The sequence below is a fragment of the Alligator mississippiensis genome, chromosome 8, assembly GCF_030867095.1.
Source record: "Alligator mississippiensis isolate rAllMis1 chromosome 8, rAllMis1, whole genome shotgun sequence".
Lineage (NCBI taxonomy): Eukaryota > Metazoa > Chordata > Crocodylia > Alligatoridae > Alligator > Alligator mississippiensis.
Window position 1 is genome coordinate 29593487 of NC_081831.1, and position 23145 is coordinate 29616631.

Here is a 23145-nt window from a genome sequence, read left to right on the forward strand (position 1 = left end):
TGTCTCAATGCTGGGGCCACAAATTGAGAGGCAGGACACTAACATGTGTCAGGCCATGCTGCCAGACAAGAGGGTGGCAAGGGCTATCATGAAACTGGCTACCCCATTCAGCTTTCACTACGTTGTGACCCAGTACGGCATGGCTCCCTGCACGGCTTGGGTGGTGACTCACGAGGTATGCCAGCTGCTGCAGGACATCACTGCAAACAACTTTATTTGTCTAGGGACTCTTTAGGAAGTCATAAATGGCTTCAATGCCATGGGTTTCTCTAACTCTGTGGGGGCTTTAGACAGCACTCACATCCCAGTGCATTCCCCTTTGGGGCGGGGGAGGTTTTTGACAAACAGGAAAGGATTTGCCTCCATGATTCTGCAAGCTGTGGTGGACCACTGAGGCTTGTTCATGAACATTTTTACTGGGTGGGCTGGCAGTGCTCATGATGTGCACGTGTTCAGAAACTCTCCCCTGCCTGGCCTTGTTGAGAAAGGACACTATGCACCTGGAGTTCCTGAGACAGTGATCCATGGTCTTGCTGTTCCCCCACTTATAATAGTGGATGCTGCCTACTTCCTAAAGCCCTGGCTCATGAAGCCTTATGGAGGAAATGTTATGGACCTTTGCTCTCTGCCCCCACCCCCACCCCAAACTTCTTCCCCCTGCAGCCCCTTCCTCCCTCATTACTGTCAGACCCTGCTGTCCCTGAGCACATGGAAGTGAGGAACAAATTTGAAAAAACTGACCTTTAAATTAACATAGCTATAGCAATTTGCATAGGGTGCCCAGAGACTTAAGGTCACTCAGAAATGATGTATTTTGCCTTTTTGAAACTGTTTTAGCACAGGAAAACAGGAACTCCATAAACATACTTTTAAGCAGCACTATTTGTACTTAGTCATAGAGAGTACAGATATTAATCAAAAGCCAAAAGACTCATGATTTACAATATAGTTCATTGGGCTAGGCCCCAGAAGAGTCAATAGGAGATATGGCGCTTGTGGCCCCATCATACCAAGTGCCCTTGCACACCACCTTCAGCAGGATGGTGGTGCCCTCCCTGTATGAGGCATTCAGGGAGTACTTGAGGGAAGAGATGCATAAAGCAGGTCTGCAGGTGGCCTTGAACTTTACCTTGGACATCTGGAGCAGCTGGGGTGGAGATCACGCCTACCTCTCCCTCAGAGGGCACTGGTGCAACCAGTCAGGCCGTCAGTGGGCTCTCCTTCAAGCCGAGGTGATGGATGAGTCCCACATGGCAACGGAGATCATGGGGGCCATGAACCATTTGGTACAGGGGGGGCTCATTGGGCAGGGTGAGCTCACCCATGGGTTCATGGTCACTGAAAATGGGGCCAATATGGTCAAGGTGGTCCATGATGCCAACTTCATTGGCATCGAAGGGGAATATCTGCGGCAGCAAAATCCTGGATGACTGGACAGAAGTGCTGGTGAATAGAGTGAGGGAGGCAGAAGGGCACAGGTGGGGGGACATGGAAGATGGGGATCCACTGTGCCATACCAGCATGCCATCCACCAGCCAGTCTCCTCCTCCACCACAGGCACTGCCAATATGGGCCAAGGGCATGGCTTCCATGGTGGGGTCCAGAGGCACCAGACCCCACCATCAGGCAGGTAGTGCTCAGGCCTTGGTGGCTGCCTAGCTCGCTGAGGACATGTTGCTGCTGCTGTGCGACCCCTTGGCCTACTGGACAAGCTGCAGTCAGATGTGGCTGGATCTGGCCACAGCTGCCTGGAAACACCTCTCCTGTCCACTGACCAGTGTTCCAAACGAGAGTGTGTTCAGCATTGCTGGTGATGTAGTGACACCCCACCACACCTACTTGGATCCTGGTTTGGTGGAGCAGCTGGTGTTCCTGAAGGTGAACTCTCGTTCCTAGGGCTCCCTAAGCTCCACATGCAGATGGAGTGAGTTTCACCCTTCTCACTATGTCCACACTTTCTTCTTCTTTTTTACCCTTGGGTTTCAAAACCATTTAGTGCCCCATTCTCAGAGCTGGAGGGGGCACTCACTGTATCACCAGTCACCAGGGGAAGAATATGTCCCTGCTGAGCTCCTGTGCCAGGATGAACTTGGAGGATGGGCAGGGGCTATGGGGAAAGAGAAGACCCCAGGCCCTGGACATGATCACTAAAACTGCACCTTGCCAGGGTTGGGAGGCCTGGTGGAACTGCTGGCTGCATGGCAGCCCCCAAGAAATGCCAGGACCGAGGACCTCTTTGGTGAAAGGCAGGTAGGAGGTTCCTTATAACCCTCAGCCACCACATGCATGCACAGTCCTGGCTGGGGAAAGCTGAGACCCGTAACATCTTAGACAGGCCTGGGGCTTGCTGGTTGCAGTGGAGTAGTGAAGCTCCAGGTGAGCTCAGCTTAGCTGCCTGGGATGCCAGCTTTTGGGTTGAAAAACCCTTCATCAGGCTGAGGAAGCACCTGCAGTTGGTGTGTGTGCTGTTCCTGGACATTCACTTTATAGAGATACGATGGTCACTATGTAGAATGGTACAATACAGATTACCATGTACAGAAAACCCATGGATCAACATACATATCTGCTAGGGCTGTGCGAAATTTCACCCAACATTTTGAAGCTGTTTCAATACTTTTCCAGCTTGAAACAGTGAAATCAAAATGAAAAAAAGCCTTTGAAACAGTTTCAAAATGAAACAAGGGAACTCAAAACACGTCAAAAGTTTTGAAACATTTCAAGTTTTGAAGCTAGGCTTACTGGCTTCAGTGCCAGTCCCAGCCAGCAGCACCCACCTCCTGTCATGCAGCAAGGAGATTGGGGGCTTGCCTGCACCCCTGGGAGGGCTGTGGGAGCTGTGTTGGAGTCCTCCCAGGGGTGCAGGCCCCTGATCTGCCTGCCATATGAGAGAAGTTGAGCGCTGCTGCCTGGGACCAATGCTGGGAAGATTGCTGCTGCTACCAGTCCCAGGCGGCAGCACCCACTCTCTCATTCAGCAGGCAGATCAGGGGCTTGCCTACACCTCCAGGAGGGCTGCAGGGGCTGCCCTGAGTCCTCCTGGGGGTGTGGGCCCCCGATCCTCCTGCCAGATGACAGACCAGAGCTGGGCACAGCCTGCACCCAGCACCGGGAAGATTGACGCTACCTGCCTCAATTTGCCCCACCCCAGGGATGGCCCTGTTTCCCACTGGACCCAGGCAGCAGCACCTGGATCCTGTCACCTGGAAGGCAGATTGGGGCACACACCCCTGGGAGGACTCTGGCACAGCCCCTGCAGCCCTTCCAGGGGTGGCAGCAGGCCCCAGATCTGCCTGCTGGCTGATAGGAACCAGGTGCTGCTGCCTGGGGCCAGTGGCAGATAGAACCATCCCTGGGGTGTGGTGAATCAGGGTGACTGCCCCAGGCCCCACACTTTGGGGGCTGCTGGGGAGCTGGGTGGAGTGGCCATGGTGACTTTCTGCTGCCGACTTCACATCTGGCTGCTCACTACCTCGAACCTGCCAATGCCATCAGTGGTGGTGGCTTTTTTGGATTCATGACACACAGAATCAGGGTGGGGGAGAGTCCTCATATGAGCTGATCTGCCCTGGGCCCCGCACCCTCTTCAAGCCAGCCCTGGTACAGGGCCGGGGCAAATCAGCTCATGTGGGCACCTGCCCCTGCCCACCCTGGTTGCAAAGAAACTGCTGCCACCACCACCATTGGTTGCGGTGGTAGTGGTGGTGGGCAGTAGCAAGTAGCCAGATGTAAAGCTGGCATCAGTGGTGGCACAGAGTCACCGCGGCCACTCTGCCCAGCTCTCCAGGGCTCCCCAAAGTACAGGCTGTGCCCAGTACTGGTCTGTCATCTGGCAGGCAGATTGAGGGCCCACCCCCGGGAGACTCTTGCACAGTCCCCACAGCCCTCCTGGGGCTGTGGGTGAGCCCCCAGTCTGCCTGCCGGATGAGAGAAGTAGGTGCTGCCACCTGGGACCGATGCCAGAAGCGATCTTCCTGGTGCTGGTCCCAGGTGGCAGCACCAGTTTCTCTTATCTGGCAGGCAGGTTGAGGGCCTGCACCCCTGGGAGGACTCCAGCACAGCCCCTGCAGCCCTCCTGGGGGTACAGACAAGCCCCTAATCTGCCTGTGTGCTGCATTTTATGTTTCCCCATAATAATCTATGGGTGAAACATTGAAACAGTGTTGAAACAGGAAAACAGTTTTGATGAAACTAAATGGAACAGTGCTTTCGAAATGAAATGAAACTCGAAACAAAACACTGTTTCGTTGAATTGTAGAAACAAGTCAAATTGGAATGGTGCTGTTTCACACAGCCCTAATATCTGTGGAGAACCAGCAATCACCCTAAATACACCAAGAAAGCAGCTAAGCCCTCCAATACCACCGACTTTGTGTTGAGGAGGACACTTGTGATCATCACCTCACAAGTCTCAAAAGGGCCTTCACTCAACAAGGACACTCCTCCAGAAAGATAGACCACACTTTTGAAAGAGCCACCCAGATACAATATCAAGAATTGATGCAGTATAGAAGAAAAACCTCCATGAAATGCAAACTATTGGTTATGACATATCATCCTTCCATGGAACCTATACACAAAATCCTCAAAAAATTGCAGCCCATACTAGAAGGAGACCCAATTCTTAAAGATATCTTCCCAGGACCACCCATCCTATCCTTTAAACATGCTCTGAACCTTGCCAGCCCTATCACCAGAAGCAAACTTCCTACAGCCCAAAGCACACTGAATGGATCCAGATCATGCCAGGACAAGAAATGTAAAACCTGCCAACACATCTCCACCTCCCCCGTGATTACTACACCCAGCAACAGAACCGTCAACATTCCTGGATCTTACACCGGCACTTCCAGATATGTAATATAGCTCATCCAGTGCACCAAATGCCCTGATGGAAAATATGTAGGAGAAACCAGACAACAACTGCACACCAGAATGAATGCACACCAAAAATCTATCAAAGGCAAGAATACCCAGTTACCTGTCAGGGCACATTCCTCACAAGAAAACCACTCTCTCTCCAATCTCTCAGTTCTAATCCTCAAAGGAAATTTATAAAATACCTTTCACAGATGAGCCTATGAACTTCAGTTCATCTGTCTATTAGATATAAAAAAATCATGGACTAAATATAGACATTGGTTTCATGACTCATTATAACCTGCCTAATATCTGACTCCCCAGGTAAACCCTCCGCTTTTTACCAGCTATTCTCATTCCCTTCCCCCCCCACCCTCCTGTGTCTCATCCTTTGACTACAGATACATTCACCCCACCCCTCCCCCCCATTAAGTACCTAACTTTACATTTTAACTGACTGACCTTCTTGCATACATGCTGGTTTCTGGCTGCTTTGCCACTCCATCCAGGAAGCGTACAGGCCATCTGAAGATGCTTCCTCAGCCTGATGAAGGGTGTTTGTGCCCAAAATCTTGTTAAGTAGAATTTTTCCAACTATTTGAGTTGGTTTAATAAAAGATATCAGATTGAACTAAAGAACATTGTCTGCCAGATAAGGAATGAACTGATGATAAGATCCACATGAGGCACTGTGGGACTGCTGCTGAAGGAGTGATATGTTCAATAGAAATGAAGGATTGTCCACACAGTGGCAGTAGAGGATTTACATTGGTCAGGGAGGTGGTGCTACTTAACAAACAGAAGGTTGGGATTTCATCACCGTAACAGAATATTATGAATGTAATACATGCAACTTTCTGTCAAAAAAACTCCACTTTTCTTGAAAAAACTCTGTAGATGAGGCCTGAGAAGCCTATAGACACATACAGGAGGACTTGCACTGACTAGGAGAGTGAGAGTTTGTTCTATTATATTCTTGAACTGCAAGGGGAAAATCCTTCTAACTAAGTTTGTAGTTTGGTACAAAATTTGATGAGACTAAATAAGGATATAAAGTTATGTTTAAAATCTCTTTTTCTTTAATCTTTCTTTTAAATACAAAACTAAGATAATAAATCTGAGTGGATACTGAAATTTCTCTCCTATAGAAAATTGCAATATTAAAAAAAAAATCATTTTAAATTAGTAAAAAAAAGGTTGAAATCATAATGCAGAATGAAAAATTTAAAAATAGCTTCAGGAATAGTGAAATGTTTTGTTTTGGCATTTTTTAATGCAAGTGTATTAATTCAACACTTCCAAATGTAAATAATTTGTTGGTTTTTTAAGCTTCCCAAAATATGTCTGTGCTAGATATAGGAATACAGGCCTGAAAGTAGCTCCTGGGTCATTGAGTCCAGTCTCCTGGGTTCACAGGCTATTGTTAATTAAGGAATCCTCAGAACTGCTGCTCTGAACCCTTATTTACAGTTGCAAGGAACAAATATGTGGAACACCACAAATATCTTATAATATATAGCAAGTAAAAGCTTAAGAGACAAGGTCACTGCCTTTACCCTGTCTTTGCAAGAATAGGAAATTAATGTATGAGTAGACAGAACATTTGGATTGCTCCAAAAGCTTTTAAAACCTTCAAGAAAGTGAGGATAAAAACTTATGTGGTCCATGGAGTGCTTCAAAAAAGGTATTTCTGCCTAAAATGTGACCTCAGAAAACACAGGGACAACTTTAAAACACCTCAGCACTGCACCCTTCAGTTAAGCAAAATATGGGGTTTGGTGGGTCCCCTGGCTTTTGACCTTGCTTTGCTTTTTAGTCCCCCACTGTTCTGGGCAACTGCCTGTCTTACTCATACCAAACTCCAGTGCTCCAGCGTCACCGAGACCTGGCCAGCATGTAACCTCATCTGTTTATAGTCAGGTGTGAAGGCATACTGCACCCTCATTTTCTGGACAACCACCCCACGGACTTGGCCTCCTTTGTAATAGAACAGTGTTGAGGACTCTCTCAAGTTTATCAACAGGACTCTGAACCCAGAATATCAACACCACCATCCTCTGCTGAGCCCATAAGTTGGAAAACTAACTGGAGGCGGGCAGAGGTAATGGCCTATCCTTGTCATATACAACAATGAGAACACCCAGTGTTTACTCAGAATGAGTCACTACAACCAGGCTGGCTATGAGGGGATTGCTTCTGAAATGGCTGCTTGGGGGTGCAAGTGAAACTGGCACCAATGGCGTGCCAAGGCCAAAGCACTGAAGGCATGGTATAAGAAGGGCTATGACATCAATCAGTATTAGTCTCTTGCAAGATGACTTGCATCTTGTATGAGGATCGGTCACAGATTCTGGTGGGGGAAGCCTTGATAGACTTCCCCCGCTACTTCATTGCTTTCTGTTCAGAAAGGCTGACCCACATGGTTTACCAGCTATCCAAATAGGACAGCTATGATGCCATCTGTTGGCATTGGATTTATGACCCAGATACCTTGTTCTGGGTGGACCCAAGCCCTCAGACAGACCACACCCTCTCCATTCAATAATAGGCAAAGTTTATTGTTGCACAGTGATAGCAGATAGGAATAATGCAAACAATTGTATATCTACCAGTCCTAGAGCTGTTATCAGAGGGAAGGTACATCTGGTTAGTATGCAAGTTTCACCCTGAGGTTCTTTCTTAAATGTCAGATGTCAGCAGCCTGGAGGTTGGAGGCCAAGCCTCCCCCTCCCCCAGTGGAGTAGGTGATATGGATTGGTGGTATGCCCTGTGTCCACCGTGGCCTTAGGTTCCCCTGTCAGGGACCCTTTGCTGCTCTGAAATTCCTCCTTTTGTATTCTTTTTCTCCTTTGATGACTCTTCATCTCTGGGCATTGTTGATTGGTCTCTCTGTGGTTGTCATACTGTCCACATTCTGTCCTGTCAGCATATTCCTTTGTTTCACAAACCCATCACATGCACACAGACTAATTTGGGCTTTTCCAGTGTTCTAATTCGGTCTGTTCCCCAAAGCCAGAAATGTTAAGGGCCCTGCAGTTGGGAACTGTGACCTGAGCAACATGGCAGAGTCCCTTATCTCTGTTATGGAATACTGTGGTACATGTCTTCAATTTCCAAGCCCATGTGTCTGCTTGCTGCTTGCTTGTATCAGACACAGTGGGCCTTGGAGGAAGCTTCTGTCACAAACAGGATTTTAGAAATCAGCTAACGCTTGCTGTTGCCCTGGACCATTGCTCTAATGCATATTTACTTTACTTATAAACTAGTTCCCAAAAGCAAACCCATAAATACCATTTTCTAGCCATCACCATCTACAGCAATTGTTAAATGTCCTGACTGACCATCTCCTTGGCCTCATAGCAGAACGGCCCTTCAACATAATGCCCCACTACTCTCTCATGCTCATGGTCAACTATCCCCACTGCATTCCTATTGATTGTTCTCCCTCCACTCATACTGACTGTCCTCTCATCCCTACTGTCAAGTATCCAACAAAGCCACCCATGACAAGCCAAACTTCTTCCTCCCAGAACGCAGTACTGAATTGCCAGGAGATGCAGCACAGACAGCCACACAACCATCTGTTAAGTTCAATCACTTAAGCATAGGGATAGTACTGGTGTTTTTCTGTCCTATACTCAAATGCAGATCCCTGGCATTACTAGGTTTTCTGGGTGGCATGGGATTCAATATTGTCACTTGACATGGACAAGTGTTGCCCTAAACATGCATCCTGGGTGTATGAAGGACTTCCTGTTACAAACTGCTTGTGGGGGAGCAGAATACTGGCCAAGAGAAGAGAGAGACTTATGGAGAGTGGGGGGCCGTGTCCTGAGCATTTGTGATAGGCGGTGATAAAAGGCCATTTTATGACCCTCTGTTGTGGGGCTTGGCATGTCTCCATGGAGCTGTCATAAGGGAGATTAACACCTTCCTCTTTGTGACCATTTCAGAAAAGTTGTGCCTTTTAGGGGAGTGATTAAATTGCAATTCTTTTTGAGTGGGGGACAATGGGAAACTTTCTGGAAAGTTTTTTCTGCCCTTTTCAGAGTGTTATTTTTGGATTTAAGTGACAGTTGTCAAGTTATTCACCGATGGGCAGGTTAGCTCTCTATAGCTTTGCCCCTTTAAGGGGTTAACATGGATCATTACTGTCCCATTTCTCTGTATTATCAGACACAAGATAAGATTACTCTCCTACCCCTGGTCCCATATTCTGCCCATCTTCAGTTGCTTTTGAGAGAGGCTGTGTTGCACAGGCAACTGGTATGGGGGATATGGGGGGGCATGTACCCCCCTGAGATTTGGCCCCGAAAGTGGGGTAGTTTTTTTGCTGCGCAGGCCAGTGGCATGACGGGGGGCAGGGCACTAAGCCACAGCACAGAAGTATAGGAGTGGATATGGGGTTTTTGGTCCGTCCCTGGGCCCACCCACAAATTGTGTCCCCCCCAGACTCAGGAGACACCAGTCACCCCTTTTGTGTTGGGTGGCAACATCCTTTTGGGCACCACCTCATCACCCTCACGTCACTACTGATTGGTTGGGCCTGCCCCTCAGGAGTGAACACCACTTCCTAGCTGCCCACCCCTTGCTTTGGGCACTCTCACTCACACCTCTCCGGGTTCACTGGCTGGGCAGACATGTAAGCAAGAGTAAACAAAGTGACATAGTGAAACTATGGAATTCTCAGAACTCCTCACCTGCTATTGTTTGTAAGACTGCTTCTCATCTGTCAGAGCTTTCCATGAGAATCCAGCACCACACCCCTTGCCCTGCCAATCATTGCCCAGAAACTAATGAAAAAGTACCTAATCCCACCCCACCCAGGAGTCATGGGCTCCTTCCAAACCACGCCACACTGCCAATTGCAGAAAGAGAGAGATTGCCCATGCAGCAGGGAGAAAGAAAGAATGATTAGCCAAGGTGCTATTTTATTTGTCAGCACTAGCTATCTTAGTCAATGCAGGAGACAGGGATGGAGGGGAGGTGGGTGGGGGGGGAAGGGAGATAGTAATAGGAAACAACTCTTAACAGGAGACCAAGACCCTCCCTATGTTAAAAAACCTCAACAGCAATACATCATAGTGGTTTGTAGTGGGTGAAAACTTTCTGAAACACAGGGTTCAGGGTCAATTTCACACAGCATACACCAGTACCACACAGAATACAGGATATCCTGGCAACATCATCCCCATTCTCCCTCACTCTCCCCAGTCTCCAGGATAAGGTAACAGGCCTTTGTCATTGTCTGCCAACTAGTAGATGAGCCAGAAGAGGATTCAAAGCATGCCTAGGTAGAGCATGGCTCTCCATTTTGGTCAGGATGAGAGAGACAGCACCTTAGGTGTTGCTCAGCTTGGCACTGCAGGGCAAAGAGGCCATTCTAGTTTTTTCTGGTCACCTAAGGGTGCTTGTACACATGATAGTCGTCATGGTGTACATGTGATGAAAATGTAATTTGTGTGGCTTAATGGCATCACACATTACATGTGCACCAGTTTTGGGGCCTTTAAATGACTTTGCATCATTGCAAATTGGATGTAGTTTAGTTTGCAGTGTTGGAAATTGCAGCTGTCAGCTCTACCCCCCCCACCCCCCGTTACTGAAATTGCTAATCGCTCAATTCATGAGCGAGACTTTATAAAGGAGGATAAGGCAAAGTGCCGCGTTTATTGATTACATGAGTTAGACATAGAGGTTCAGGCACACCATTCATACAAACGCATACAAATCATCATACACATCATTACACACAGGGATACACATACACAAAACAACCATTTCATCCACACATACACCAGATATAGTTACCAGCAATAGTTGCTCAATATCAGCCCAGGGTAGCCAACCCGGGTTTATTGAGTAGATGATGATGATTTGAAGATAGCAGATTTGAAGATAACAGCTGGAGCGGGGTGAACAGATGCATCTGTGCTCGGATGAAACAGCAGTAGAGAAAGAGACTCACCCAACTTGACATTTTCAAAGTGTTCTTTTATAGGGATTGGCATCCTTTGTTTCAGTGCTTTGGGGTTTTTCCATATCCTGCTTCTGTTTTTGTGGTTTTTCTTTCGTCTTCAGCTTATCTTAGCCTTGGAGTGTTTTTGCTGCCCACATGGCAGCATTTCTTCTTCTCTTATCTCCTTTGTGCCCTCGAGCTTCAAAGGGATTCTTTGTCAGTTTGTTAGTTAGTTACTGGCTGGTAATTTACACATATGGCGCCTTGTTGCTTACATAAACAGTTAAATCTACTCCTATCTCTATGCCAGTCTTTCAGCATTCACTTTTTTACACACACTCATTCATAAAGGCTATGCAGAGTTTATTCACATGTCAAGCAGAAGGGTACAAAATGGAGTTTTCAAGTTGCTTACAGGACAAGACTAACATCATTATATTTCACTATTATTACACTCTATGTTAACATCAGCTACATTAGTTCAGTTCATACTACATACTTGCACCCAGATGTGGGAGAGGCGGGCAGGCATTACAGAAAAAAAGGATCAGGCCTTTTGCTGTTTCTGCCTTCAGCAAGTACCTGCTGAAGGCAGAAGTGGTGAGGGGCCTGATCCTTTCTTTTTTTTCCCTTTTTTTGGTGGAGCTTGCCTGTTTGCCATGAGTGTCTGGGTAAGGCACAGATCACACCTCCATAGGCATGCATAACTTTAACCTGTAAAGATGTTTTGGTATGGAGGACACATGTGCTGAAACCAAGTCATAAAGCATCAGGCATTGCATTGCATGTTAATGTGGGAGTGGTAGGGTAGGGGTTACTGAAAGCGAGAACTATGCTTGCTCCTTACAATCAGTTTCAAAATATTTGGGGGAGGGGATGGGGGAGAGGGGATGTTTCCTACTGTGCTGCCACTTACAGGGCCTGGTTTTTCTCTTCCTTGGTTACAAGCTACCTCTACACCTGCTGATGCAGTTGTGGCGCAGACACCCGAAACTTGGACACTGGCATGCACCAGAGTGGAGGGCTGTGCGAAACAGCACCATTTCATTTTGACTTCCATTTCAACATTTTGAAGGGACAGTGTTTCATTTCATCATTTCTTTTCATTTTGAAGCACTGTTCCATTTCATTTAATCAAAACTGTTTTACTGTTCCGACGCTTTTCGACATTTCGCCCATAGGCTATAATGGAGAATCATGAAAATGCCTATAACTTTGTAATTTCTTGCCTGATTCAGATGATAGTTGCAGGGATGGTAGCACCTTCTGAGGGCAAGAAGCCTTCCAAATTTCAAGGAGGTAGGTCCAGGGGTTCTTGTGAAACTGCACCTCAAACAGTTGAAAGCAAAACTCATATCACTTGCTGGCAGCAGCAGCCTGCTGTCATCCTGTGCATAGATCTGGGGGCCTGCAACCTCGGGGCTGTGGGTCTGTACCAGACTCCTCCAAGGGGTGTGGGCCCCTGGATCTGCATGTGAGGTGACAGGAAGATGCCGCTGCCACCTGGGACTGGTGCTGGGTGCAGCCCGTGCCCTGCACCAGATAGACTGCTGCTGCCACTGGCCCCAGACGCTAGTGGCAGCCTCCTGCCATTCTGTGCACAAATCTGGGGGCCCACACCCCTGGAAAGGCTGTGGGGCTGTGCCAGACTCCTCCTGGGGGTGAGGGCCCCTGGATCTGCATGCAGGATGACAGGAGGCTGCCGCTGCTGCCTGGGATTGGCGCTGGGTGCACCCCACACCTAGCACCAGGAAGACTGCTGCAGCCACTGGCCAGGGGGCTCAGGGCACAATGCAGCACAGTGGCTGCACACAGGTGGCATCCACCACTCCTGGGGCTGCAGCAGGGGCAGTACTGGGCTCTTCCTGGCACTTGGTGGCAGTGCTGGGAGGGCAGGTTGAGCTCCGTGGCACTGGTGGAGCTTCTCAGAACACAGCCCTGGCTCTCCCCACTTCTCGCCACCAGGCTGCACTCCGAGAAGCTCTGCCAGCCCCATAGAACTGAGCGTGGCAGCAGGAGGCGGGGATGAGCAACTGGTCAGGGCTGTGCTTGGAGCCAGAGCTGTGCTCTGAGTGGCTCCACCACTGACTCTTTGCCACCCAGGGCCGGCCCACAATTTTTTGGGGCCCCTTGCAAGGCGTAGCTTTGGGGCCCCCTGACACTAAGGAGGCATTGGTGGTTGGGGGGTGGTGGTGAACACAGAGGTGGATTAAGGTGTACTGGGGCCCTGGGCAAGCAGAAAATTGGAGGCCCCTCCCCCCAGGGGAGCTGGGCTTTGGGGCAGGGGAGGGGCCCCTTCCCCTACCCTCTTTGTGCTGGCAGGGGAGGCTGGGTGGACCCTCCCAGACTGGGAGGCACATGCCCACCACTTCTTCCTGCTTCCCATCCCTGCTACAGCCAAAAGTACGCATACACATGGCAGATAATGTTCTTTGGGTAAATCTGATATTTTTTATTAGATCAAATAAATAGTTGAAAACATTTTTCTAGCAAGCTTTGGGGTTTAAAACCCTTGATCAGGCTGACAGAGCATCTGCAGTTGGTGTGTGCTCTTCCTGGATGCAGCGAATAGTAAAGAAGCCAGAGGCTGGTCTGCATGCAAGGCAGTCAATGAAAATGTAAATTGAGGAGTCAGTGGGTAAGAGAATCAGTGGGTGAGAGTCAGTGGATATCATGGAATCAATCCTTAAACTGCTTGTTATCAAAAGAATGAGTTCTGTCTAGGACACTACAGACTTTCTACAAAAACTTAAAAACATAGACCACCTTCTCAGCAATACCCTCCTAGCCACCATGGATGTTACCAGCTTATATACCAATATCCCACACCAGGATGACATCCAAGCCTGCCCTACAAGAGCAAGATGACAACTCTGAGTACAGACCCAAAGATATTACTGAAATTATACACTTCATCCTCACACACAACAATTTCACTTTTAATAAACAACACTTCCTCCAAACTATGGTCACAGCTATGGGCACCAAAATGGCCCCACAGTATGCTAATCTTTTATGAGCCACTTGGAAGAAGAATTCCTCAAAGACGGCACCATCAAACCCTTGCTATACTTAAGATATTTCGATGACATCTTCATCATTTGGACTAAAAACCTGCAATCTTTGATTGATTGTCATCCAAAATTCATCAATCATCACACCTCCATCTGACTAGCTCTTGAGTACTCCAGCATCAACGTCTCCTTTTTAGAACGTGTATGGAAAATCCTCAAACAATTGCAACCCATACCAGAAGGAGACCCAATTCTTAAAGAGATCTTCCCAGATCCACGCATCCTAACCTTTAAACATGAACTAAACCTCGCTAGCCCCATCACCAGAAGCAAACTTCCTACAGCCCAAAGCACACTGAATGGATCCAGATCATACTGGGACAAGAACTGTAAAACCTGCCAACACATGTCCACCCCCAGGATTACAACACCTGACAACAGAACCATCAACATTCCTGGATCTTACACCTGCACCTCCAGGAATGTAATATATTTCATCCAGTGCACCAAATGCCCTGGTGGAAAATACATAGGAGAGACCAAACAACAACTGCTTGCCAGAATGCATGCATGCTGGAAATCTATTAAAAACCAGAATACCTAATTACCAGTGCGGGCACATTTCTCACAAGAAAACCACTCTCTCTCCAATTATTAATTCTCAAAGGGAATTCACAAAAGACTTTTCACAGATGAGCCTATGAACTTCACTTCATCAACCTCCTGGATATAAAAAATCATGGACTAAACAGAAGAAATACAAAGATCTAGAACTCTTGGTTCCAAAATGATACTTTTTATTAGACCAATTGGGAAATCACAAGAAAATTGTCCTTTTTTGAAAGCTTTTGGGCTCAAAGATCCTTCATCAGGCTCTAAAAAAAGCATAGATGGTAAGAAGTCCCCATACATAGAAAATAAACTTCATTTTTGCACAGAAGGAGCTGGAGATGGAAAGCTGTCCCTCTGGGTTCAGCTTTGTCTTGTGATTTCCCAGTTGGTCTAATAAAAGGTATCGTTTTGGAACCAAGAGTTCTACATTTTTGTTTTTCTTCTCATCTTAGACCAACACGGCTACCAAGTACACCCCTGAAACATGGAAGACGCTGAATTTTAGCTGATTTTGAACTTCATTTCAGAATAATATGAAAGATTTTTTATCTCCCCACCTGCCATCTGACAACTCCAGGAAAGGAATTTAGCCTAATTTACATATGAAAGAGCAACTCAGCACAACTCTCAATGACACAGCTACTAAGTACATCCCTGGACTAAACATAGACATTGGATTTATGACACACTATAAGCTGCCTAACATCTGACTCCACAAGTACCTCTCCACTTTTCCCTGCTATATTCATCTCCCTTTGCACCCCCCCACCCCCCAGCCTGCCTCTCACCCACTGTCTCCTCAATTTACATCTTCACTGACTTCCTTTCTTGCTGCAGCCCAGCCTCTGGCTTCTTTACTATTCATTTCATCCAGGAAGTGCGCACACCAACTGCAGATGCTTTCCTAGCCTGGCAAAGGGCTTTTAAGTCAAAGAGCTTGCTAAGAAAAATGTTTCTAACTATTTAGTTGTTTTAGTAAAAGATACCACACACCCACACACACACACACACACACACACACACACACACAGAGACAGCCCTCTGCCTCTTCCCCCACCCTCCGCTGCTGCCTGCCGCTCAGTCTTACTCCTCCACACCCCCCATTACATTCATGTGCAGTTAACTGCTGCCTGGCCATCCTGAGCAGCCCTGCAGATACAGAGCTGGGCTGGGCTGGGCCCCGTGGGGAGCAGGTTAGGCAGGGCTCTCCCAGCCCACCTCAGCCCCCTCCCCCACAGGGAACCACCTGGTCCACAGGCATGGCAGGGCTCTTCTGACAAGACCCCAGCCCTGCCCCCCCTTCCCCCAGACCCATTGGTGGAGGAGGTGTCCTGCTTCTAGCTGCCAGGGAAACAAATGTGAAAGCTGCAGTTTTAAACTTGGCACTGAAAATGGGTGTGGAGTTTATAACCTGTGCTCCCCAGGGCTGCGCTTGGAGCCAGGGCTGTGCTCCAAGTGGCTCTGCCAGCACCATGGAGCTCAGCCCGGTGGTGGGAGGCAGCATGAGAGCCAGTGGCAGAGCCACTCAGAATGCAGCTGTGGCGAGCACAACCTGGTGGCAGAAGGCTCCGCAGCCTCATGAAGCTGAGCCTGGCAGTGGGAGGCAGTGGAGAGCCACCGGCCGGAGCTGTGCTTAGAGCCAGGGATGCACTCTGAGTGGCTCCATCACTGGCTCTCCACCACCTCCAGGCTCAGCTCCATGGGGCTGCAGAGCTTCTCACTGCTGGGCTGTGCTTGCCAGGGCTGTGCTCAGAGCAGCTCTGCCACTGGCCCTAGAAGAGTCTGAGTGAGCTTTGCCACAGGGTGCATGGATGGGTGATGTACAGGGGCAAGTAATGGTTATGAGTTTCTATCTGTTAGTATCTCTTATCTTCTGGTTCATTTACCAGACATTCAAATAAACTTAAAGATTAAATTTGTTATGGTAGTCTTCCTTGGCTATATCATAAAAAGGGAAAGTTTACAGTTATGTAGTCAGCCAGCCCTTGCATCCCCTTGTCCCCTGTTAGTACCCCCAGCGCATGAAGAAAGGCAGGAGGGAAACAGTACAAGCATTTTTTTAATTGAGCGGCCCATGGCATAGTCACTCAGCCTGGCTTCTGCCTGATGAAACAAATCATCTTGAACCAACCAGGATACATGCTGCAGGGGGATGCTTGGAGTGCCATGGTGGCATTAGGGATTGCTGTTCTGCTGGCACCACCCTGGAGAGGGCACCTGTGGTGAAAGTGGGGAAGTGACCAGCCCCTCACCCCAGCTGTCTGGCAGGAGACCCCCCGACCCAAGCCCAGGAACAATGGTCTTTCCAGTGGCTGCATGTTGTTGGCACTGGATTTATACTCCAGATGCCTTGTTCCAAGCAGACCCAAACCCTCAGACTGACCACAACCTTTCCCTTCAATAATAGATTTCATAGACATTAGGGCTGGAAGGGACCTCGGAAGATCATCGAGTCTAGCCCTCTGCCCCAGGGGCAGGAAGTCAGCTGGGGTCACAGGATCCCAGCAAGATAAATGTCCAATTGACTCTTAAAGAAGTCCAGAATAGGTGCTTGCATCACCTCTGATGGCAGTCTGTTCCAGGCCTTGGGGGTTCGGATAGTAAAGAAGTTCTTCCTTATGTCCACCCTGAAATGGTCTTGGAGGAATTTGTGACCGTTTGACCTTGTCATCCCATGGGGTGCTCTGGTGAACAAGCATTCCCCCAGATCCTGATGCACATCCCTTATATACTTATAGGCAGCCACCAGGTCCCCCCTGAGCCTGCGCTTTTCCAGGCTGAAGAGTCCCATAGCTCTCAGCCTCTCATCATAAGGCCTGTTTTCTTGCCCTCTGATCACGTGTGTGGATCTTGTCTGGACTCTCTCAAGCTTCTCCACATCCTTTTTGAATTGTGGAGCCCAGAATTGGATGCAGTACTTCAGCTTTGGTTTCACCAAGGCTGAGTACAGTGGGAGGATGACATCCTGGGATTTGCTATAGAAGCATCTATGGATGCAAGCCAGAGTTTTGCTCTCTTTGCTGCAACATCACACTGGTGGCTCATATTCGTCTTGTGGTCAATTATGACCCTCAAGTCCCTTTTGGCTGTGGTGCTAACAAATGTAGCACTGCTGAGCCCTTAAGCATGCTGTGGGTTTTTCTTCTCAAGGTGGAATACATTGCATTTTTTGGTGTTGAAGGCCATCAGGTTTTCATCTGCCCATTTTCCAAGCCTGCCAAGGTCGGCCTGGATCACCATCCTGTCCTCAGGTATGGATGTGGGGGACCCCACAGGTCATGGCGCACCACAATGATTGACTTCCATCAACTACCACTCTCTGGATTTGACCTCAGACCCAATCCCCCAGCCATCAGATTGTGATGTAGCCGAGCCTGCAGTTGGTCAGTTTTTCTATGAGATGATCATGGGATACCATATTGAAACCTTTTTGAAAATCAAGATGTATGATGTCAATCTCTTCTCCCTTGTCCAGGTGATATGTCACCTAGTCGTAGAAGGAGATGAGATTGGTCAGGCAAGACCTACCCACAACAAACCCATGCTGGCTATCCCTCAGGATGTTACCTTCAGCCAGTTTGTCAACAATGGTCTCTTTCATGATTTATTCCAAGATCTTCCCCAGGATAGAGGTCAGGCTGATGGGCCTGTAGTTCCCTGGATCTACTTTCCTCTCTTTCTTGAAGATAGGCATCACATTGGCCTTCTTCAATCTTTGGGTACTTCACCTGAGCACCACAAGTTCTTGAAGATCCGTGCCAGTGGCAGAGCTATGATGCTTGCCAGCTCCTTAAGTACCTTGGGGTGTAAACTGTCTGGGCCAGCTGACTTGAAGGTGTCCAGCTTCTCAAGGTGTTCCTTCACATGGTCAACATTGATGAAGGGTAACTGTTCTCCCTCACCCTGGCCATCCTGTACTGTATTGACCAGGGCCGTCCCTTGGGGCTGGTGAAAAACCAATGCAAAATACCCACTAAGCAGGTTTGTTTTTTCCTGGGCATCCATTCTCAGTTGTCCCATATAGTTTAGCAGTGGTCCAGTGTTACTCTTGCTTTTCCTCCGGCTCCTCACATATCTAAAAAAGGACTTTTTATTGTCCTTGATACGTGTAGCCCGTTAGAGTTCAGTCGCAGCCTTGGCTTTCCTGGTTCACTCCCTACAAGTCCGGACCAGTGCAGAGTACTCCTCCTTTGGGGTGGATCCAGACTTCCATCCTTTATAGGGCTTTCTTTTTAGATGCAGGAGGGCCACTAGTTCCCTGCACAGCCAAGGGGGTTGCTGTGTTCTTTTGCTGCCTTTCCTCTGAGATGGAATAGACATTGCTTGAGCTTCCAGGATCATTCCCTTGAAGAGCAACCACTCTTCCTGAACTTCCCACCCCTTTGGGTTGTGGTCCCTTAGGGACTTGCCAACAAGCCTCCTGAGCTTGTCAAAGTCGGCTTTCCTGAAGTTGAGGACATTTGCTTTGCTGACTGACTTGCCAGCTTTATGGTGGATGGTGAAGGTGATGAGCTCATGGTTGCTGTCTCCTAGCTTCCCTTCAATTGTCAGGTTACTAATTAAGTCACCCCCTGTTGCCAGTACCAGGTCGAGCAGCGCTTTGCCTCTTATTGGTCCATAGACTTCTTGAGTCAGATAGAGCTCATCCACACACATGAGGAAGCTTTGTGACCATTCGGATGTGGCTGAGTGGTCTTCCCATGAGATGTCAGGGCAATTGAAATCTCCCATGACAACCATGCACTGGGAGCATGCAGCCTCAGCCAGTTCCCTGGCAAATTCCTGGTCAAGCTCTTGATCTTGGCTAGGAGGTCTGTAGTAGACTCCTACCATTGTGTTCCCTGTGCCTTGTTTGCCACGGATTTTGACCCAGAGAGTCTCCAATCGTCCACCCTGGGTGCCAATGTCAACTTGCAGGGATGTGTAGCTTTCCTTGACATAGAGAGCTACCCTCTCACCCCTTTTTTCCACATGATCTCTCCTGTACAAGGTACAGCCATCTATACCTGTGGCCCAGTCATAGGTGGAGTCCCACCAAGTCTTCATTATCCATATGAATCATAGTCCTTTTTGTTTAGCAGTAGTATCAGTTCCTCCTGTTTGTTCCACAAGCTCCTAGCATTGGTGTACAGGCATGTAAGTGTCTCACTGGGGGCCCTTACCTTCCCTATGGATTGCTCTGGGGCTAGGGTAGGGGTGGGTTCCCTTGAGTGCCTTAGCCTACTGGGTTTACAAAAGATGCCCAATGGGGTTGCCGTGATGGTAGTCACCCCTTCCCCCAATGGGTTCATTTTAAAGCTCGGTTGAGTAGGTCAGCAAGTCTGGCTGAGAAGAGCCTCCTCCCCAGCCGAGTGAAGTGGAGGCCATATCTTCCCAGCAGCCCACTGCCTCTCTCGCCAAAGAGTGGACTGTGATCATGGAAGCCAAAGCCTTCACGATGACACCAGTGCAGCAGTCTTTGGTTGACCACCTCAGTCCATCTCTGCCTCCTCAGCCCATGACCAACAACCAGAAGGAGCAAGGAAAAGATCACCTGCACTCCCAACTCCCTAAGCCCCACTTCCAGACCCCCACTTCTAGTCTCTCATGACCTAGCTGGGATTGCTCCGAGCTGTGTCATAGATTCATAGATTCATAGATGCTAGGGTCGGAAGGGACCTCAATAGATCATTGAGCCCGACCCCCTGCATAAGCAGGAAAGAGTGCTGGGTCTAGATGACCCCAGCTAGATACTCATCTAAACTCCTCTTGAAGACCCCCAGGGTAGGGGAGAGCACCACCTCCCTTGGGAGCCCGTTCCAGACCTTGGCCACTCTAACTGTGAAGAAGTTCTTCCTAATGTCCAGTCTAAATCTGCTCTCTGCTAGCTTGTGGCCATTATTTCTTGTAACCCCCTGGGGCGCCTTGGTGAGTAAAGCCTCACCCATTCCCTTCTGTGCCCCCATGATGAACTTATAGGCAGCCACAAGGTCGCCTCTCAACCTTCTCTTATGGAGGCTGAAAAGGTCCAGTTTCTCTGGTCTCTCCTCGTAGGGCTTGGTCTTCAGGCCCTTAACCATATGAGTGGCCCTTCTCTGGACCCTCTCCAGGTTATCCGCATCCTTCTTGAAGTGTGGCGCCCAGAATTGCATGCAGTACTCCAACTGCGGTCTGACCAGTGCCTGATAGAAGGGAATTATCACCTCCTTGGTTCTGTAAGGTCCACTCCCTGGTGTATGCCTGGTTGTGTGAAGCTGTGGGTGTTGCCAGGCACCCCTGACACAGCAGTACCCCAAGGCCCTGCTGTCTCACCCCCACATCCAGATGTTGGCCATGAGCAGGGAATACACAGAGGGCTTTGTGCAAGTTTATGCAAGATGTTCTAAAATTGGGGGGCCACAGACTATTGGGGATACGCTTGCTGTGGGTGGCCATCCCTTCAACTTAGTTGAGTGGCCAGGGTTCAGGGGGGTCATGGTGCTCGTGGCCTCATCATACCAAGTGACTGCATATACCACTTTCAGCAGGACAATGGTGCCTTCCTTGTATGAGGCATACAGGGAGTACTTGAGGGAAGAGCTGTGCAAGGCAGGGCCACAGGTGGCCTTACACTTCACCTCAGACATTTGGAGCAACTGGGGTGGAGATCATGCATACCTCTCCCTCACAGGGCACTGGTGCAACCAGTAAGGTCATTAGTTGGCTCTCATTCAAGCTGAGGTGATGAATGAGTCCCACACGGCAACCGCGATCATGGGGGCCATGACCCACTTGGTGCAGAGGTGGCTTGTTGGGCAGGGCGAGCTCACCCATGGGTTCATGTTCACCAACAGTGGGGCTAATATAGTCAAGGCAGTTCATGATGACAACTTTGTTGGCATTTGCTGTGTGGCACACAAGTTGCACCTCATTGTCAGGGATGCCTTAGAGGAGGGCAGGGCTGCCGGTGATGGTGCCAGCACCACCAGCAAGTTCATTTTGAAATGCAGGAAGGTGGCAGGCTATTTCCACTGGAGCATCAAGGGGGGCAAGATGCTGAAGGACAAACAGGAAGAGTTGAACATCCCGCAGCACAAAATCATGCAGGATGTGGAACTCCACATACCTGAAACTCAAGAATCTGGTGGATCAGCAGAAGCCCATCCATGAGATGGCCTTATTCAGGAAGATTGGGATCAGTGGACACCTTAACAGAGCTGAATGGGATACCATTTCCCAGATCTTGGTGGTCCTCAAGCCCTTCCTCAAGGCCACTGAGACCATCAGCACTGGTGATGCCCTCCTTAGCCAGGTAATCCGTGTAGTGAGAGAACTTCAGAACAATATGGAGAAGTTCCAGTGGATCAATGTTCCTGGCTGGTGGAAGCCACTGTCACTAGACGTGCAGGCACTGGTGAGGCAGCTGAAAGAGGACATCAAGAAACAGTTTGATCCCTTGTGGTCCAGTATGGTCCATGTGCTGGCTGCCATGTGTGAGCTGAGGGTGAAGGGGAGCATAGGCAGCAGCCAAAGCCTGAATCAGTGGATGGAGGTGCTGGTAAAGAGTCAGGGAGGCACAAGGGTGGAGGTGGGGGGATGTGGAAGAGGGGGATCCACTGTCCCATGCCAGCATGACATCCACCAGCCAATCTCCTCCTCCACCACAGGCACTGCCAATGTGGGCCATGTACATGGCTTCCATGGTGAGGTCCAGAGGCACCAGACCCCACCATCAGGCAGGTAGTGCTCAGGCTTTGCTGGCTGCCTATCTCACCGAGGACAAGGAGCTGCTGCTGTGCGACCCCTTGGCCTACTGGGCAAGTGAAGTGAGATGTGGCCAGATCTGGTCAGGGCTGCCTGGGAATTCCCATCCTGTCCACCGACCAGTGTTCCAAGCGAGAGAATATTCAGCATTACTGGTAATGTAGTGATACCCCACCGCACCTATTTCCTTTTTTCATTTTTTTAAAATCAATTAATGCCCCCACTCTCAGAGCTGGAGGTGGCACTCACTGCATCACCAGCCAGCAGGGGAAGAACATGTCCCTGCTAAGCTCCCATGCCAGGATGAACTTGGAGGTATGGAGTGGGGTTATGGGGAAGAAGGGGGTCCCAGGTCCTGGGCATGACCACTGAAATTGCACTCTTCCAGGGTTGGGAGGCCTGGTGGGACTGTTGGCAGCGTGGCAGCCCCAGGAAATGCCAGAACTGAGGATCTCCCTGGTGAAAGGCAGGTATGAGGTGCCATAACCTCCAGCCACCACATTCATGCACAGTCCTGGCTGGGGAAAGCCCAGACCCGTAATATCTTAGACAGGCCTGGGGCTTGCTGGTTGCAGTGGAGTTGTGAAGCTCCAGGTGAGCTCAGCTTAGCTGCCTGAGATGCCAGCTTTTGGGTTGAAAAACCCTTTGTCAGGCTGAGGAAGCACCTGCAGTTGATGTGTGTGCTGTTTCTGGATGGAAGGAATAGTAAAGAAGCCAGAGGCTGTCATGCAATGCAGGCAAGAAAGCCAGTCAATGAAAATGGATATGGAGGGATCAGGGGGTGAGAGACAGGCTGGGGTGGGGTGGGAGTGGGGAGAGAAAGGGAATGTAGCAGTGCAGGTAAAAGTGGAGAGGTACCTGGGGAGTCAGATGTCCGGCAGGTTGTAGTATTTCAGAATTCCACTGTCTGTACTGAGTCCATGAGTTCCTGTACCTAGGAAGTTGATGAAGTGCAGTTCATAGGCTCATCTGTGAAAA

At 49.1% G+C, this 23145-nt stretch overlaps 1 long non-coding RNA gene across 1 annotated transcript in view; it reads right to left on the minus strand.

Annotated features, from left to right (window-relative positions):
* Positions 1–5577, minus strand: part of LOC132252132 (uncharacterized) — a 38291-nt gene extending 32714 nt beyond the window's left edge. Inside the window, exon 1 of the long non-coding RNA XR_009463913.1 lies at positions 5323–5577. This is a non-coding gene — a long non-coding RNA (uncharacterized LOC132252132). The remainder of the gene's footprint in view (positions 1–5322) is intronic.
* Between the last annotated feature and the right edge of the window lie 17568 nt (positions 5578–23145).